Below are 17,275 nucleotides of genomic sequence, written 5' to 3' on the forward strand. Positions count from 1 at the left end.
TTCTTTATTCTAGGTGCTTTACAAGTAATAACTCAGTCATTCCTCACCACACCTGCATAAGTTAAGTACTAATATGATCCCCATTTTAAAGGACAAAATTGAGATACAGAAAGGTTAAAATGGGGCTCCTGGGTGGCTTAGTTGGTTGAGCGTCTGACTTCGGCTCAGGTCAAGATCTTAAGGTTCATGAATTCAAGCCCCATGTCGGGCTCTGTGTTGACAGCTCAGAACCTACAGCCTGCTTCAGATTCTGTGTCTCCCTCCCTCCCTGCCCCATCCCTTCTCGTGCTCTGTCTCTGTCTCTCAAAAAATAAAACGTTGAAAAACAATTTTTTTTAAAAAAAGAAGAAGAAATGTTAAATAACCAGCTTGGGGTTACACAGTTAGTAAGGGGATGGGGTAGAATTCTAACCAAAAAAACACAGCTTAACCAATATTATAGTGTCTCCAAGAAACTTACCTAGGGTCACAAAGTCAGGTAGCCAAACAGGGATTCCATCTTTAATGTGATTATCTAACCTTGAAATACTCAACATGCCCACAGACCAGCAGCATGGGTACCATGGGGGTGCTTGCTAAAAATGCAGACTCTCAGATCCTATACTAGATCAACTGAATCAGAATCTGAATATAAACAAGGTTCCTAGGGGATTCCTGTGCAAATTCATGGCTCTAGCCCACTGAGTCTGAGGGACCACAGGTAAGGCTAATGTCTGGGATTCTCCCAAGGTGCATCAAAGAAGTGGTCAATGGAAATGTTGGAAAGAAATGGCTAAAACTTTCCCCTTTAGTTTCAAATGGAAAGATACTTCCACAACTATTCTGTGGATGGAAAGGTTCAAATTGACACACCTTTGTAAACACACTGTGTGTGCGGCACAGTGGAAAATATAGCAACAAATAATTCAAGCCCTTGCCCTCAAAAGCATACATTCTAGGTGCAGGTGGAAATGAAACATAGATCCTGGGTAATTACTTGATAGGCTAGAAGTCAGAAGACCTGGTTTTACCTCCTGAACCATCTTGCCTATAAAATACGCCTGAAAATTCTTACTTGCTTCACAGTGTTCGTTATACAAGGAATTAAAAGAGACAATCTATATGAAAGCACTTTGAAAACTCTCAAGCATTATACAAATATAAATGAATCAAAGACTTAGGTAGGGTTTCAATGTGTAAAAATGTGATAGAAATTTTGATTTATGAAAGCAGGTCATCAGAAGCCTTTTTTTTCCTGTGGGTCTATAGACCCACTGGAAGAAATGGAGATATATTTGTCATGCATGCATTTATCTAACGAATATTCACTAAGCACTTACTATGTGCCAGACTCTGTTCTAGATGCGGAAGATAGACCACAAAACAAAACAATAAATTTCCTACCCTTGTAAGCAGATTTTCTAGAGGAGAAAGACAATAAACAAATGAATATATAACAAATGTCAGTGGAGGTAAGTGCTATGAAGAAAAAAGCAATGTAATGAGGTAGAGAGTGATGGAGTTGGGGAGAGGTAGCCATATTTAAATAGAGTTATCATAAAGGCATCGCTCAGGAGTGATATTCAAATACAGACTGAATGAAAGGTATCACTGAAAAGAACATCACAAGCAGGGAAACAGCAAGTGCAAAGAAAGGCCCTTAGGTAGGCATGAGCTGAGTTGATTAATAAATGAACAAATGAATAGGACTACAGAACCAACGTGTAGTCACTACCACACCAGAAAAAAGACAATCAAGGAGAAGAGATTAAAGACTCCAAAAAATAGATGTAAGAGGTGAGGGGAACATCCCCAAAGAATTCACAATGAGACCAAGACCAAGATGTGATTTCCTAAAGTGTGACATTGTCTTCTGATTCACTAGAAAGCTTTTGGGTACAACACTGGGTATCATGTAAATTCTTTCAAGCATCTTAAAAGATTATTAAGATAAAAGTCCAAGGCCACATTTGGAGGCCTAAAAAAAGCTATGGTCACTTAAAAATCACACAATTTAAAGTTAACCAAAAAAGCCAATCTCCTTTGAAAGAGTCTGGAGGTAGGATAAGGGAGAAGACTCTCCTCCTAACATATTTGGGAGGAGCAGAGCAGAATACCTATCATGATAGCAACAAAAGTCCAGGAGTAGTAACAGTGGCCTACACATAGTGTCTGTCTCTCGTTCTTGGTTGTACGTTAAGCACATTTGAGGGCAGGTGCTATATCTTTCTATGCACTCTGTATCCCCAGAGAATGACACACAAGCAAGGCTCAATAAATGAATTTTGGATGGATGGATAGATGGATGGAAGGAAGGAAGGAAGGAAGGAAGGAAGGAAGGAAGGAAGGAAGGAAGGATAGATAGAGGGATAGAGGGATGGATGGAAGGATGGATGGATGGATGGATGGATCAAGTGGTAAATAGAGGGCCACAGCTACCAAGAAAAAGCAATCTACAATATTTCCTACCTTTAACTGACTAATGGGAAAGGAAAGACAGTTTTGAGTTTCATCCCAGTTCAGGTAACAAAACTGGACAGGTGACTCAGAAGAATACATTATTTTATTTATTTTTAAATGAATTTTAAATTTTAAAACAGATCTAAATCTACAGAAACATTGTAAAGCTAGTACAGAGAATCCCCATAAACCCTACACCCAGTTTCCCCTATTATTAAAAACTTTTATCCATATGGTACATTTGTTACAATTAATGAAGCAATATAGACATATTGCTATTAACCCAAATCCCTATTTTATTTAGATTTCCTTAGTTTTACTTAGAATCCAATTGCACCCAGGATAGTATGATGTGTACATCTGTCATATCTCCATGGTTTCCTCGTGGCTGTGACAGTTTCTTGGACTTGCCTTGTTTTGATGACTGTTAACAGTTTTGAGGAGTACTGGTCAGGTATTTTGTAAAATGTCCCCCATTTGGGACTTGTCTGACATATCTCTCATTTTGATTAAACTGAGGTGATGGGTTTTTGGGGAGGAAGACCACAGAGGTAAAGTGCCATTCTCACAGTATCACATCAAGCGTACCTACCATTGACATGATTTACCACTGTTGATGTCGACTGCAAACACTTGGGAGGTAGGATTTGCCACGTTTGTCCACTGCAAAGTCACTCTCTTTTCTCTACTTTCCATACTGTACCCCTTGGAAAGAAGCCCTTATGTGAATCCCACACTTGCATGGGAGACTTGTCTGCTCCCATGTACATATTTATGATCATTTCTAGCAGTACAGACTCGGAGATATTATACTTGGGTTTATAATCCAGTTCATTATTTTCTTGCTCAAATGGTTCTACCTTTGGCCACTGGGAGCTCTTTCAGTTGCTTCCTATATACCTTTGACACACCTCCACCATGGAGCATTTTTATTTTTTAAGCACTTACTCTGGTATTGCCAAATGCTCCAGTCTCATCTTTTATGTTTTCTGCCCCAGTCTGAGAATAAGCCCTAGTTACTTTTATTAGAGAATGGTATTAGAACCCCAAATCTTGGTGCTAGGCATACTCACTGTTACTGCAGGGGCTTGTTTCTGGCTCTCTCAGCTGCCTAGCAAAGAAATATACATGTGTATACTAACCCACTTATATATACACATCTATTAATAATTCCATGTTTAACTATATTACACTAAATATGCATAATACTGAGGTCTCCAACTCAGACTCATCGCCACATGGATCATTCTAGCCCCTTCCCACTCTGGAAACTGCCATTTCAACAGTGAGGAACCTGGCACCTACCATCTGTCATTCATTTATTTAACCGCGCACATCCAGTATCCATGTGGAGCACTATCAGAATTGTTACCCACACCATGGGAAATAACTTTATCAACTACTCCACGGTGCTAATGTGCAGTTTCATTTGCCTTTAGCCTTACAGCCCACCCTCATTTATAGTGTTATGTGGGTCAGCACCTTTCTTCCCACCTCCTTTAGTAAGGCTGTTTCATACATGTGTAACATAGTCAGATTCTTTGCTCAGAGCCAGCATTCTATCCTGGAATCCCCTAATCTCCTAAATTATATATATATATATTTTTTTATCTGTATACATTAAGGGTCACATTTTGTGAAGCTTCTAGTGGTTCTGACAAATGTGCAGGGTCATGCATCAACCATTACAGTATCACACACAACACATTCACAACTCTGCTTCACATTTTCATCTTCCCCCACACGCACTGGCAACCACTGATCATAAACTATTGGAACAGTTTTGCCTTTTCCAGAATGTCATGTATTGGAATCATCCAGCCTTTCAGACTGGCTTTTTCACTTAGCAATATGCATTAATAAAATGTTTTAATGTTTATTTATTTTTGAGAGAGGGAGAGAGAGAGAGAGAGAGACAGAGACAGAGAGAGTGAGGGAGGGGAAGAGAGAGAGGGAGACACAGAATCCAAAGCAGGTTCCAGGCTCTGAGCTGTCAGCACAGAGCCTGATGTGAGGCTTGAACCCACGAACTGTGTGATCATGACCTGAGCCACGTCAGACCCTCAACTGACTGAGCCACCCAGGTGCCCCAGCAATATGCATTTAAGATTCACTGGTGTCTTTTCATGGCTTGATAGTTCATTTCTTTTTATTGATAAATAATATTCCATTGTATTCATGTACCACAATTATATTAATCCACTCACTTTTTTTTTTTTAATTTTTTTTTCAACGTTTATTTATTTTTGGGACAGAGAGAGACAGAGCATGAACGGGGGAGGGGCAGAGAGAGAAGGAGACACAGAATCGGAAACAGGCTCCAGGCTCTGAGCCATCAGCCCAGAGCCTGACGCGGGGCTCGAACTCACGGACCGCGAGATCGTGACCTGGCTGAAGTCGGACGCTCAACCGACTGCGCCACCCAGGCGCCCCAATCCACTCACTTATTAAAGGATATCTTGGTTGCTTCAGTTTTGGGCAACGATGAATAAAACTGCTACACACACTCATATGCAGGATTTTGTGTAGGCATAAATTTTCAAATAAGTTGGGCAAATACAAAGAGGGCAAATGCTAGATTACGTGGTAAAACCACATTTTGCTTTGAAAGAAACTGCCAAATTATTTTTCAAAGTAGCTGTATCATTTTGCACTCCCAATAGCAGTGAATGAGAGTTCCTGATGCTCTATATCCTCACGAGCAATTAGTGTCATCAGTTTTTGAATTTTATCCAGTCTAATAGGTGCACATATAGATTACATACATATTTTTGTCGGATTATACCTAAGTATTCAATTTATGGATCGCTGTTATAAATGATAGGTTTTTTGAGTTTCAAATTCCAACTGTTCACACTGCTGGTGGATAGGAAAGCAATAGAGTTTTTATATTAACCTTGTACCATGAAGCCTTGGTAAACTCACTTAGTAGTTTCAAGAGTTTGTTAGCCTGGGGGGATTTTCTCCACAAATGATGATGTCATCTGCAAACAAAGACAGCTTTATATTGTTCTTCCTGTAAATTTTTTCTTGTGGTTGTCGTCACAAATTATAACAAACTTGGTATCTTAAAACAATAGAGATTTATTTTCTCGCAGTTCTGTATGGCAGAAGTCCAAAATCAAGTTGTCCGCAGGGCTGAACACCTTGTGGAGGCTCTAGGGCAAATCTGTTCCCGAACTCGCCCCGCTTCCTCTAGCTGCCAGCATTCCTTGGTTGCATCACTTTGACCTCTGCCTCCGTCTTCTCATGGCCTTCTTTTCTGGGTATAAACCTAATCATCCTCTACTTCTCTCTGATAATAACATTTGTGATGGTATTTAGGTCCCACTTGGATAATCCTGAATAATCACTTCATCTCCAGACTCTTAATCATGTCTGCAAAGGCTTTTTTGGTTTTCCCCAAAAAAAGGTAATAGTCAGATTCTGGAGATGTGGTTATACCTCTAGGAGCCATTATTAGCCTACCACACCTCCCAATTTGTATTTATCTAATTTCCTTCTCTTATCTTCTTGCAGTAGGTAGGGCTTTCCAGTACAGTGTTGAATAGGAAGAGTGAGGGAGAACACTCTTGCCTTCTTCTTAGGGAGACCTTTGGGGATAGTGTCTAGTTGCTCATACATGTGTTAGCTAAAGTTTGTTTGTAGATTTTCTTTACCAAGCTAAGAACATTCCCCACTATTCCTAGTTTGATGAGAGCTTTTATTATAAACAGATGTTAAAATCTGTCATATGCCTTATCTGTGATAATTGATATGACCATATGATGTTTCCTCTTTAGTGTATTGATATGGTCAATTACATTACACTGAACCAGGTTTGCATATCTGGAGTAAATCCCCCTGTGTCGTGGCATATAATTCTTTCTATACATTGTTGAGTTCATTTTACTAACATGTTGTTGAAAATTATTTTTTTGCATTATATTCAAGAGTGATACTGATTTATGGTTTTCCTTTCTTGTAATGTCTCTATCTGGTTTTGGTATTGGGGTAATGATGGTCTCACAAAGTGAGCATTCTCTCTTCTTCTATTTTATGGAAGACATTGTAGAGAATTGATATTCTTTCTTCCTTAAATGTTTGGTAGAATTCATCAGTGAAACCATCTTTAGCCAGTGCTTTCCTTTTTGGAAGGGTTTAATTTTTCTTTAATAATTTATTATTAAATTATTAAATAATAAAATTATTTTATAATATTCTAGAATTAAAATAGTTTTATGACATAGCTTATAACATAGTTTATATAAATATATACTTACATATTTACTATTATATATAATATTTACAGAATAAATTAAAATTAAAATTACTTCTTTGATAGATACAGGCTTATTTGGGATTATTTCTCCTCGCAGGTATCAATCCAACTAAATCGATAATCACTTTATTTTTTAAATTTTTTTTTCAACGTTTTTTATTTATTTTTGGGACAGAGAGAGACAGAGCATGAACGGGGGAGGGGCAGAGAGAGAGGGAGACACAGAATCGGAAACAGGCTCCAGGCTCTGAGCCATTAGCCCAGAGCCCGACGAGGGGCTCGAACCCATTGACCGCGAGATCGTGACCTGGCTGAAGTCGGACGCTTAACCGACTGCGCCACCCAGGCGCCCCTCGATAATCACTTTAAATGTTAGTGGTCGAAATGCACCAGTTGAAATCAGAGATTGATATGAAACAAGACCCTTCTATATGTTGTTTATAAGAAATCCACTTGAAAAATAAATTATCAGAGGACACCTGGGTAGCTCAGTAGGTTAAGCTCAGGTCATAATCTTGAAGTTTGTGAGTTCGAGCCCCTCGTCGGGCTCCATGCTGACAGTATGAAGCCTTCTTGGGATTCTCTCTCTCTCCCTCTCTCTGTCCCTGCCCTGTTTAAGTAGGCTCTCTCTCTCTCTCTCAAAAATAAATAAACATTAAAAAAAATATGAAGATTCAGAAGGTTAAAAATAAAGGGATGGAAGAAGATATAACATTAATCAAAGTAAAGCAGAAGAACCTATATTAATTTCAGACAAAGCAGACTTAAGAAAAAGGAACATTATCAGGGATAAAAAAAAAGGGTTTTACAGAATGATAAAGGGGCCATTTCTCCAACGAAACATAACAATCCTAAACATGTATACACCTGACAATAGAGCATCAAAATACATGAGGCATAATCTGGAAAGAACTAAAGAGAGAAACAGACAAATCTACTATTATAGCTGGAGACTTCAAAACCCCTCTTTCAGTAATTGATAACTCAAACAAGTAGAATATGAGCAAAGATATATTTCACTTGAATAGCTTTATCAATCAGTTATCAATTATCATGATCAAACTGACATGTATTGGAAACTAAAAACAAAAAATAACAGTTGACTACATATTCTAAAATTCAGATAAAACATTCATCAAGATAAGGCTTTTTGTCTTACTTTTGTCTTTATTTTTACATCTCTTTTTCTGCCTTCTCTAGCTTTAATTGAACATTTTCTATAGTTCCATTTTATCTCCTCTCAGCATATCAATTATACTTTCTATTATACATTCTTTTAGTGTTGCCCTAGAGTTTTCAATATACATTTTTAACGAATTTAAGTCTATCTTCAATACTATACTGCTACTTCAATACCATACCGCTAGATACTGGGAGGTATCTTTTAACAAAGTATTCCTAATTCCTCCTTTCTTTTTTTTTTTTTTTTTTTTTTTAACGTTTATTTATTTTTGAGACAGAGAGAGACAGAGCATGAACGGGGGAGGGTCAGAGAGAGGGAGACACAGAATCTGAAATAGGCTCCAGGCTCTGAGCTGTCAGCACAGAGCCCGACGCGGGGCTCAAACTCACGGACCACGAGATCATGACCTGAGCCGAAGTCAGATGCTTAACCGACCGAGCCACCCAGGCGCCCCCTAATTCCTCCTTTCTATCCCATCCAAACAGGATTAAATGCCCAGTACATTCTTACTATTATTTTAAACAGTTATCTTTTAGATTAATTGAGAAAGAAAAGTAATTTTATTTTTCATATATTCTCTTCTGATGTTCCTTTTTTTACATATAGATCAGAATTTCTGACATATATCATTTTCTGTCTCCTTGAAGAACTTCTTTCAGCATTTCTTATAGGGCAGGTCTGCTTGGCAGTGAATTCCCTCAGTTATACATGTCTGAGCTCCTTCACTTCTGAAGGATAATTTCACTGGATATCGATTTCTTGCTTGGGTTTTTTTTCTTCGAACACTATGAGTGTTCATTCTATAAGTACTTTATTCTACTCACTTCTTGCTGACATGGTTTCCAATGAGAAGTCTACTGTAATTATTTCCTTTTTCTTCTATAGGTAAGGTGTTTTCTTTCTCTGGCCTTTTTCAAGATTTTCAATTTGTCTTTGGTTTCCTTTGGTTTGAATATGATATATTTAGGTATAGTTTTTTGGGTTTTTTCCCCCCCATATTTATCCTTTTAGGTGTTATCTGAGCTTCCTGGATCTGTGGCTTGATATCTGTCATTAATTTTGGAAAATTCTTGGCCATTAATTCAAATATGTTGTCTGCTCCATTTTCTCTTTCTTCTTCTAGTATCCCAATTATATATGTATTACACGTTAGAAATTGTCCCTCAGTTTTTATTGTTTTTCTAAATCTTTTTTTTAAAGTTTATTTATTCATTTTTGAGAGAGAGAGAGAGAGAGAGAGAGAACACACAAGTGGTGGGGGGACAGAGAGAGAGGGAGAGAGAATCCCAAGTAGGCTCCCCACTGTCAGCACAAAGATGGATGCAGGGCTTGAACTCATGAAACATATCATGACCTGAGCCAAAACCAAGAGTCAAATGCTTAACTGACTGAACCACCCAGGACCCCACTGTTTTCTGTTCTCTTTGTTTGTTGTTGTTGTTTTCTTATCCTTTTATCTCTTTATGCTTCAGTTTAGGAGGTTTCTTTGGATCTATCTTCAATGGTCACTCATTGTATCCAGTCTTCTCATGAGCTCATCAATGCAGTCTTCATTTCTGTTCCAGTGTTTCTGATTTCTAGCTTTTCCTTTTGAATGTTTCTTAGAGTTTCTATCTCCCTGCTTACATTAACTATCCTTTCATGTTGTCTATTTTCTCCATTAGAATTATTAACATATTAGTCAAAATTATCTTAAATATCTCTGATAATTTCAATATCTATATCATGTCTGAATCTGGTTCTGATGTTTGTTTTGTCTCTACAGACTGTGTTTTTTCTTGGGTTTTAGCATCTCTTGTAATTTTTTGTTGAAAGTCAGTATGACATTAGGAACAGGCCTTTTGTGTCAGATTTTATGCTAATCTAATCAGGAACCAAGCTGTATTTTATGTTTGCTGTAGTCACCAGTGCCAAAGTCTTCAAGTGCCATCATATCCTTGTTGTGGTCCATCCTGTTTACTTTGGGTTTCCTAAGTGTTCCTCCTCAGAGAGAGTCTCTGTCTTTTAGCTCTGTTATCTACAATCCACTAGTTACTGGAACCCTGTTGGTGTAGTGATAATGTATAGGGGAGAACAAGTATTTCATAATCCTATGGTTAAACTTTTAGTGGACCAATGTGCCTAGATTATACCCTTCACAAATGTGTATTAGCTTTTCTCTCCTACTTTGATGAGGCAGGAAGAGTGAAAGGGAAATGCCCTCCCAGGTGAGATAAAACTCAAGCAAATTCTTTTGTCCTGGAGAGCAGGTCTTTGTTAAGGAGAATGCTCTGTGTATATTTTGCAAAGATTATCTTCCCCTTACCCTGTGATAGCCAAGAGAAGAAACTTCTTGGCTCTTCACTGTGAGAACCTGGGGTTCCATGAGGTAAAACCCACAAATATGCCAGCACCCTATGCAGCTTCTAACAAGTGGTCAAAAAATTACCACTTAAAGAGGACCTGGGTGGCTCGGTCATTTGAGCATCTGACTTCGACCAGGTCATGATCTCATGGTTCTGGAGTTTGAGCCCCACATTGGGCTCTGTGCTGACAGCTCAGGGTCTGGCATCTGCTTCGGATTCTGTGTGTCCCTCTCTTTCTGCCCCTCCCCGACTCATCCTCTGTTTCTATCTCTCGAGAATAAATAAACATTAAAAAAAATTTGTTTTAATTACCATTTAAGTGTTCTTGCCAGTTTATGGCTCTTGCAGGTAAGTAAGCAGATCTTAGTTGACTCTCAGGAGTCGCTCTCTCCATATATCAGAGTGGGAGTTTGCCCTGAGGCCTAAGTTCTTTGCAAGGTCTGGGAAAAGCCACTGATTTTCAGTGTATTCATCTTTTTTTTTCTCCTCCAAGAGCAGAAATGACAACTTCCAAGCTCTTTACATGTCAGGAAGTTCTTAAATATCAAGACAAGCCTTTATTGTCTAGATATCAGGTATGGATAAAGATACAAATTATATATAGTATTTAAGGTGTTTCAGGTACATGCCAAGTAACTTAGGGTCAACGAGAATTGGAAAGGCCTGCAGAAATGCACTTTAGCTAAAATGATAAATGAAGGCTTCACGGAACAGATGGAATTCGGTATGAACCTTGAAGAAGACATAAAATGTAAAGACGAGAGGGCAGAAGAAAGAGTACCGCCATCAGAAGAAACACTGAAAGCACAGAAGGATGAGACACATCCTTAAACGATAATAAATGGATCCATCTAAGGAAACTCTGTGAGGGACAGGAAGCATGACAGATGGCAGTAGTGATATTTGGGGGTAGGGGGTGTCGATGTGTGTTTTAGCACGTGTAACTTTTAGAGTCTGGGGTGTGTTGGATCTCGTGACAACAACTGAGAGCCAGAGACCACACAAGAGATTAAAATTGCAGTTCGGGCATACAGCTATTTCTTTATATCCAGGACTATGACCTAGCTTTAATTACACAAAATACTTCAGAAAGTACATTAGTATTTTACTACTGTCAAAAGAACAATGGATTTTCCAGTGGGACTAAGTGGGCACACACTTTTGTTTTACTCCTTATTTTAATATTGCTTCCCTTGCCCCTCTGCTAAAACAAAAAATTACCATAGAGAAATAAATGCTACATTTCAAATTATCCACATCACAGAGCACCATAAACTCTCCTCAGGGCTCATGTAAATCCAACATTAACCAAGCTCACCTCTGCTCAGCTTTGGGGGAAAACCCTTATGAGAAAATATCTCACAATTAAAATAGCTATCCATATAAATGTTCCTCCATCAGTGCCCACAATTTCAAGGAAATGACTAAACTAGGAGATAAAAGGCCTGAAAAGTCAAAAGCAACACATTAAATAGACTAGAATTCAACTGTGGTTAGTTGAAATTAACATTAATAATAAATTCATAGTATTACATTCAATTGTATTTTTTTATTTTCTTAATCTGAAATCTCTAGCACAATACTTTTTTTTGTGGTCTAAAGCAACTCAAAGCTTTTCTAAGGCCTATAATTACAAGTCTCCATGGTACAGTTTCATTAAAAACTTTCATTAAACAACAGCTGCCCTTGTATATGGTCTTCTAATCAATTTGGTCAAACAGAATGACTTCTAATCAGCTGTTGATAAAAATAGAAGATGAAATTTTAATTCTAATAGATTAACCACAAACTCAAGACAGTCTTCAAAATCCATCTAGCTCTATTCTCCAGTGGATTTAATGACTATTCAGCAACTCATTACTAAATAGAACAAGATGAACATTTTCCAGTTCATTAAAGAAATGTACTATGTATTTTTGCATTGTCCTCATGATTCGTTACAGGGAGTCTTAATTACAAGATAATGGATAATGGTTATTAAATGCAGACTGCAGTAATGAAGCTCTATTCATTTGCGAACCTCAGAGACTGCAAAGAGAGGAAAATAAAATTACTAGCTTCAAAAGATTAACGGATCAAATTATTATTCAATTTTGAAAATCTCATTCAGACTTCATAGAAACAAGAAGAGATTAAAAACTAGTATTAAGACCACAGTAGTACATTAAAAAAAATAATATCTTAAGGCTATTACTGCATAATAAGCTTCAGATGTGATTATTAGAAAAACATATAGCTAACAATGGGAAAACATACATTTTTATTTCCTGAACAAATCTTATTTATGAGATAGGAAGTTACTAGTAGGATCTTAAAGACAGTCTTGGTGAACACAGAAGATACATGCTCCTGTGTTACAAAAGAACAGCACAATGGAAGGTATTATTAACATTTTATACTTCGTTAATGAAAAATAGGATTTAAAATCAACTGCTGCTTGAGAAAGCTTGTCATTAAGTGGAATTCATGCCAACCCTATAATAAGAGCTTCTGGGCACATTATTCATTAGCACCATGTTTTCTATCGTTCTCTAAGAAACTAGCTTAAAGTTAGCAAGAGAGTTTTGTATGGTAATTCTGGTAATTCTGACACTAATTTATACTTGCAATCTGCAATGGGACTTTTTTTTTAAACAAATATAATGTACAAAAATATGAAGCCCCAAATTAAAACATATTCTTTGATACTGTATTCTTTTGATCAACATAGGCTTGAAAATAATTTGGGGTGAGATATCAAGATCCAGTGTTATGGCTTAAGAACTGGCCAGAGTAAAGATGGAAGCAGAAAGCCTCTGGGGAGGTATCAATATGATGCTAATACTCAGTCTGGAGACAATTAAACCCACAAAGACAGCCTTACAAGATCCAGGGATAATAGCTAACTTTATGAAAAAGGGGGTCGGGGGTGTTTCCTAAAAGAGAGAGGAAAAGCTGAAGAAGGAAAGAAAAATAAATAACACCTGCTTTCCCAGTTCTTTCCTTTGATCTAAATAGTGAGCTCTGAAAATACTCCTCAGTTGGTCTAGTCCGTCACGTGAGATACGCAACAGAACATCGTAATTAAGCAGTAAGGCATGTTCAAGCAGAATGGCAATCAGAAAGCAATCACAATCTCGGAGTTAGGAAATATCTCAAATACCCCAAGGGTAAGATTAGTTCATGATAACCACATTCCTCGCAGTTGCCTTCTCCTCAATAAAAATAAAAATGTGGCCATTTAAAATAATGCAGAACAGTATGATTCAAATGGAATACAAGGTGGGGACTCTGCCTATATAATCCTTGGTAATTGACAGTAATGTCCCTGGGAGAATTTTCTAAACCATTATGTTAACCATACAAAGATATGTGTTAGAACTGCTTGACACAAACAAGAGTCCCTGAGTTATGTCTAATATGACAAGAAGTTTCCTTTCACTTCTAAAACTTAGGTTATTTGAAATGAGTTTCATAACCGTAATAATGCTGCAGATGACGTTCCAATCAATGCAAACAGCATCTCTTTTAGAGTGAATTCAAATTGTTTAATCTTTCAAACAACTCTAAATGGTTTTTATTGTTTTGTTTTTTTATTTTACAAATTTGGAAAAAGAAAAGGATTATTTAACTCAACTGTTTATGAGACCATATTGTCAGCATTTTGGACTAAGAGTCAAACAGAGAGACAACAGAATGTTTTCTAAACCTAGCTCTATGCCTCCTCTAATTTTTAATATTGCATTAGTGCTCCTGAGGATATCTATAAATATCTACATGAGTTAACAGTTCAGAAAGGAGCTCCCCATGGGGTGCCTGGGGGGCTCAGTCAGTTGAGTGTCCGATTTCAGCTCAGGTCATGATCTTACATTTGAGGGATCAAGCCTGGTGTCAGGCTCACACAGAGCCCGCTTGAGATTCTCTTTCCCTCTCTGTCTCCCTCTCTGCCTGCCCCTCCCTTCTCAAAATAAATAAATAAACATTTTTAAAAAAGAAAAAAAAAGCTCCCCAAAATCATGCTACACTTCTGAGTTCTTATCTCTCCTCTTCCCACTCCCCCTTTTGAGTAAGGGTATCAGGGAAGGAGAGCTGGGACAGGTGAGCCCCAGAAGGTCTGAAACTAAAACAAAGGTTCTTGGTAAAATTAAGATAGGGGGGATAGTTGCAAAACTTTGTGAACATACTAAAAATCCCTGAACTGTATACTTTCAAGGTGTCTATCTTATGGAAATTTTATCTCAGCTTAAAATAAAAAACAAAAGACAATGTGTTCATGAGAGAAAAGGGGGGAAGGCAAAAAACTAATAAAGCTAACTCTACATAAAATTATCAATTAGTTGACAAATCAAGTATATATAATCAACTGTACCCTTACCCTTTTCTTGAACACATTTTAACACTATTCCTAGTCCTCTCTGTAAGTGGTTCCTATTAGCTGCCAAGTAGGACATCCACAATCCAAGCCTCCTAACTGTCATCAATGATTACAATATAACTGTAAGCTGTTATTAGTCTAAATAAATATGGCATCCATTGATAATGCTTCAGTCCGTAGGTAAAGTTAACCAAAAAATACAGCATTTATATTCAAAAGCCTTAAACAATCTAAAGCATTACTTTTAAAGGAGAATACTTCAACAAACACATCATTACAATTCCTTAAAAATATTTTTGAAGAGTGGTATCAACACGGAGAGTATCATGCTGGCCAAAGAGAGAGAGAACTTTAATGAAAGGACCTTTCAGGACGAGTTCAATGATGCCTGGTGGGGGCAAGGTGGGGGATGCTGAGACTCTGCCCTTGCACAGTCTGGAGTTGCACTGTCTAATACAGTACTCACTCACCGATGTGGCTACTGAATACTGCAAAATGGTTAATCCAAACTGGAATGTGTTAGAAGAGTAAAATGCACAAAGGGTTTCAAAGCTTTAGCATAAAAAAATGGAATGGAATGTAAAATATTTCTTAATTTTTATATTGCTTATACATTGAAATGAGATATTGTTGATTTACTGGGTTAAACACAATATATTATAATTACTTTCACCTATTTTTTTACTTTATTAATGTAGCTATTAAAATTTTTTAAATTATGCATCTCTATTAGACAGCACTGGTCTAGAGCCTCAATGAGACACCAAAGTCTGTAATCACTCTGAGTAGGCTACAATTTGATGTCCTTTTATACTAATATCCTTTACATGTTGGTTTACATTTATTTAGGGGGGAAAAAAAGGCTTACTTCTGCATAGGGGTAGAACAAGAAGATTTCTGGTGACAGCACTTAACTATTCTCTCTCATCCAAGCAATTCAGCTCAGCCCCCAAATTTGAATCCTCCCTCAGCCAAACAAAAACTCTGTAATTAACTAAACCCACCTTTATTAAAAAGTGTACACTATCCATTTGGAGAACATAAGAGCATGTCCCTGGAATGTCTTATACCCAATCCTGGTCACATAATGTAGAGGAATGCTAGTACATGCAATTTGCTCTGCCTGGAACATTTTCAGTGGTTTCAAGGCTTCTTGTGGATTAGCACCCAAGGAAACTGGCCAGGTGGCCGGCCCTTCATCCTGTCTGTGATTGACCTTGCTTTCAGTTTTCAAACACAGGACTAACTCTAAAACTACACTTACAGACTCATGACTATTTATGACTTGTGCTCACAGCTCTGTGTTCAAATCGACCCAGCCATTCTCTTTCCCAACCCTTCAATATCCTATTTATCTACTGAGTGCCTACTATGTGCCAGTACAGTTGTATATCTATAGACACAGCAGTGTGTACAAGCCAAGGCTTTCCTCTACAGGACTCTGTACCATCAGAGGTGACACTGACTTAGCTATATAAGTTACATTTGCTTTCTCTTAGTCTGGCTACTTAAATTAAAAAAGAAAAAATCTTTATCTGTCTCCATCACCTTACCCTCTGTTTTTCAGAGAGCTTGTGGCATTGCCAAGAAGACAAAAGTAAGATTCGTGAGATGAGGCTAGCACCCTATGATCAAACAAAAACACCAGAAATACCCACAGGCATTGTTATTGTACAGGTATAATGGTTTGGATAAAATAGTAAAGTGTTTTAGAGTCAATATAAAGTGAAAACATCGATCTGTAAACCAAGTTACTGATGACAAATGCCTCAAAATCACAATGCTTTCCTTTTTAGCCAGCCCCTGCAGCCGAACGTACTGATGTAGGGATTTACTATGTTAAGCAAATGTCCTCTGTTGATATGGTCGTTTTAAAGTCATCTTATCTTAAAATGACACAAGCATATCTAACATACTCTTTTTTCCTTCACATTTGCGGGGAGGGAAGGGGGAGATGGAACTGCAATACAGGGTAAAATGTGATTTGGTATCACTATACTTTGGCAAAGAAGAGTAAAATGAAGAAGCATTTTAACAAAATAACAAGCTAGATATGCTTCAAACAACTGAATTTCATTTTGATTGTGCTTTCTATTGTCACTAGCAAGTTTGGAATATATAGTATATATTAACATTAAAAGTCAGGTATGCTTGTGTGGAATCTATTAACTTGAGAGAAAATTACTCAAATTGAAGAAATAGCTGCTTAAAATGGATTTAGAAATACATTTTACTGAACAAAGCAAGCTAGAAAATTAGTCTACTTTATCAGGATTAGAAAGTGCTATGAATTTTAAACACAAAGCTTTTAAAAACAATGCAGAGCATATTTGAGATTATCATACCTCAATGTCATCATAAATCTTTTTTTTTTTTCAACAGTTGATGATAAGTATGTAGAGTTACTTTTTACAGTGACCTGTCTTTCATAAAAGAAGTTGTGTTAATTTTTCTGTGGGGAGTTTTATCTCTTGGTGATTGTTTCTCTGTACCTGGAGACTCGTATCTCATGCATCCCATTAGCAGATCTATAGATGGACACACCTTGAAAAGGCTCTGAACAGAAAGTATTTACTGTGTGGAGCTCTCAGGCTGGCCATCTGGGTTACTGCACTTACCACTTACCGACCACTTACAAAGACAATGCTGCCTTCTCTCCTACTGTTCACAGTTTTCACGTTAAAATTCTGTCT

General features: G+C 37.4%; 1 protein-coding gene across 1 annotated transcript in view; it reads right to left on the reverse strand.

Moving 5' to 3' along the window:
* Nucleotides 1-17,275, reverse strand: part of DERA (deoxyribose-phosphate aldolase) — a 120,000-nt gene that overhangs the window by 5,814 nt on the left and 96,911 nt on the right. The window lies entirely within an intron of this gene.

The sequence above is a fragment of the Puma concolor genome, chromosome B4, assembly GCF_028749965.1.
Source record: "Puma concolor isolate L17-30 chromosome B4, mPumCon1.1.hap2, whole genome shotgun sequence".
Taxonomy (NCBI): domain Eukaryota; kingdom Metazoa; phylum Chordata; class Mammalia; order Carnivora; family Felidae; genus Puma; species Puma concolor.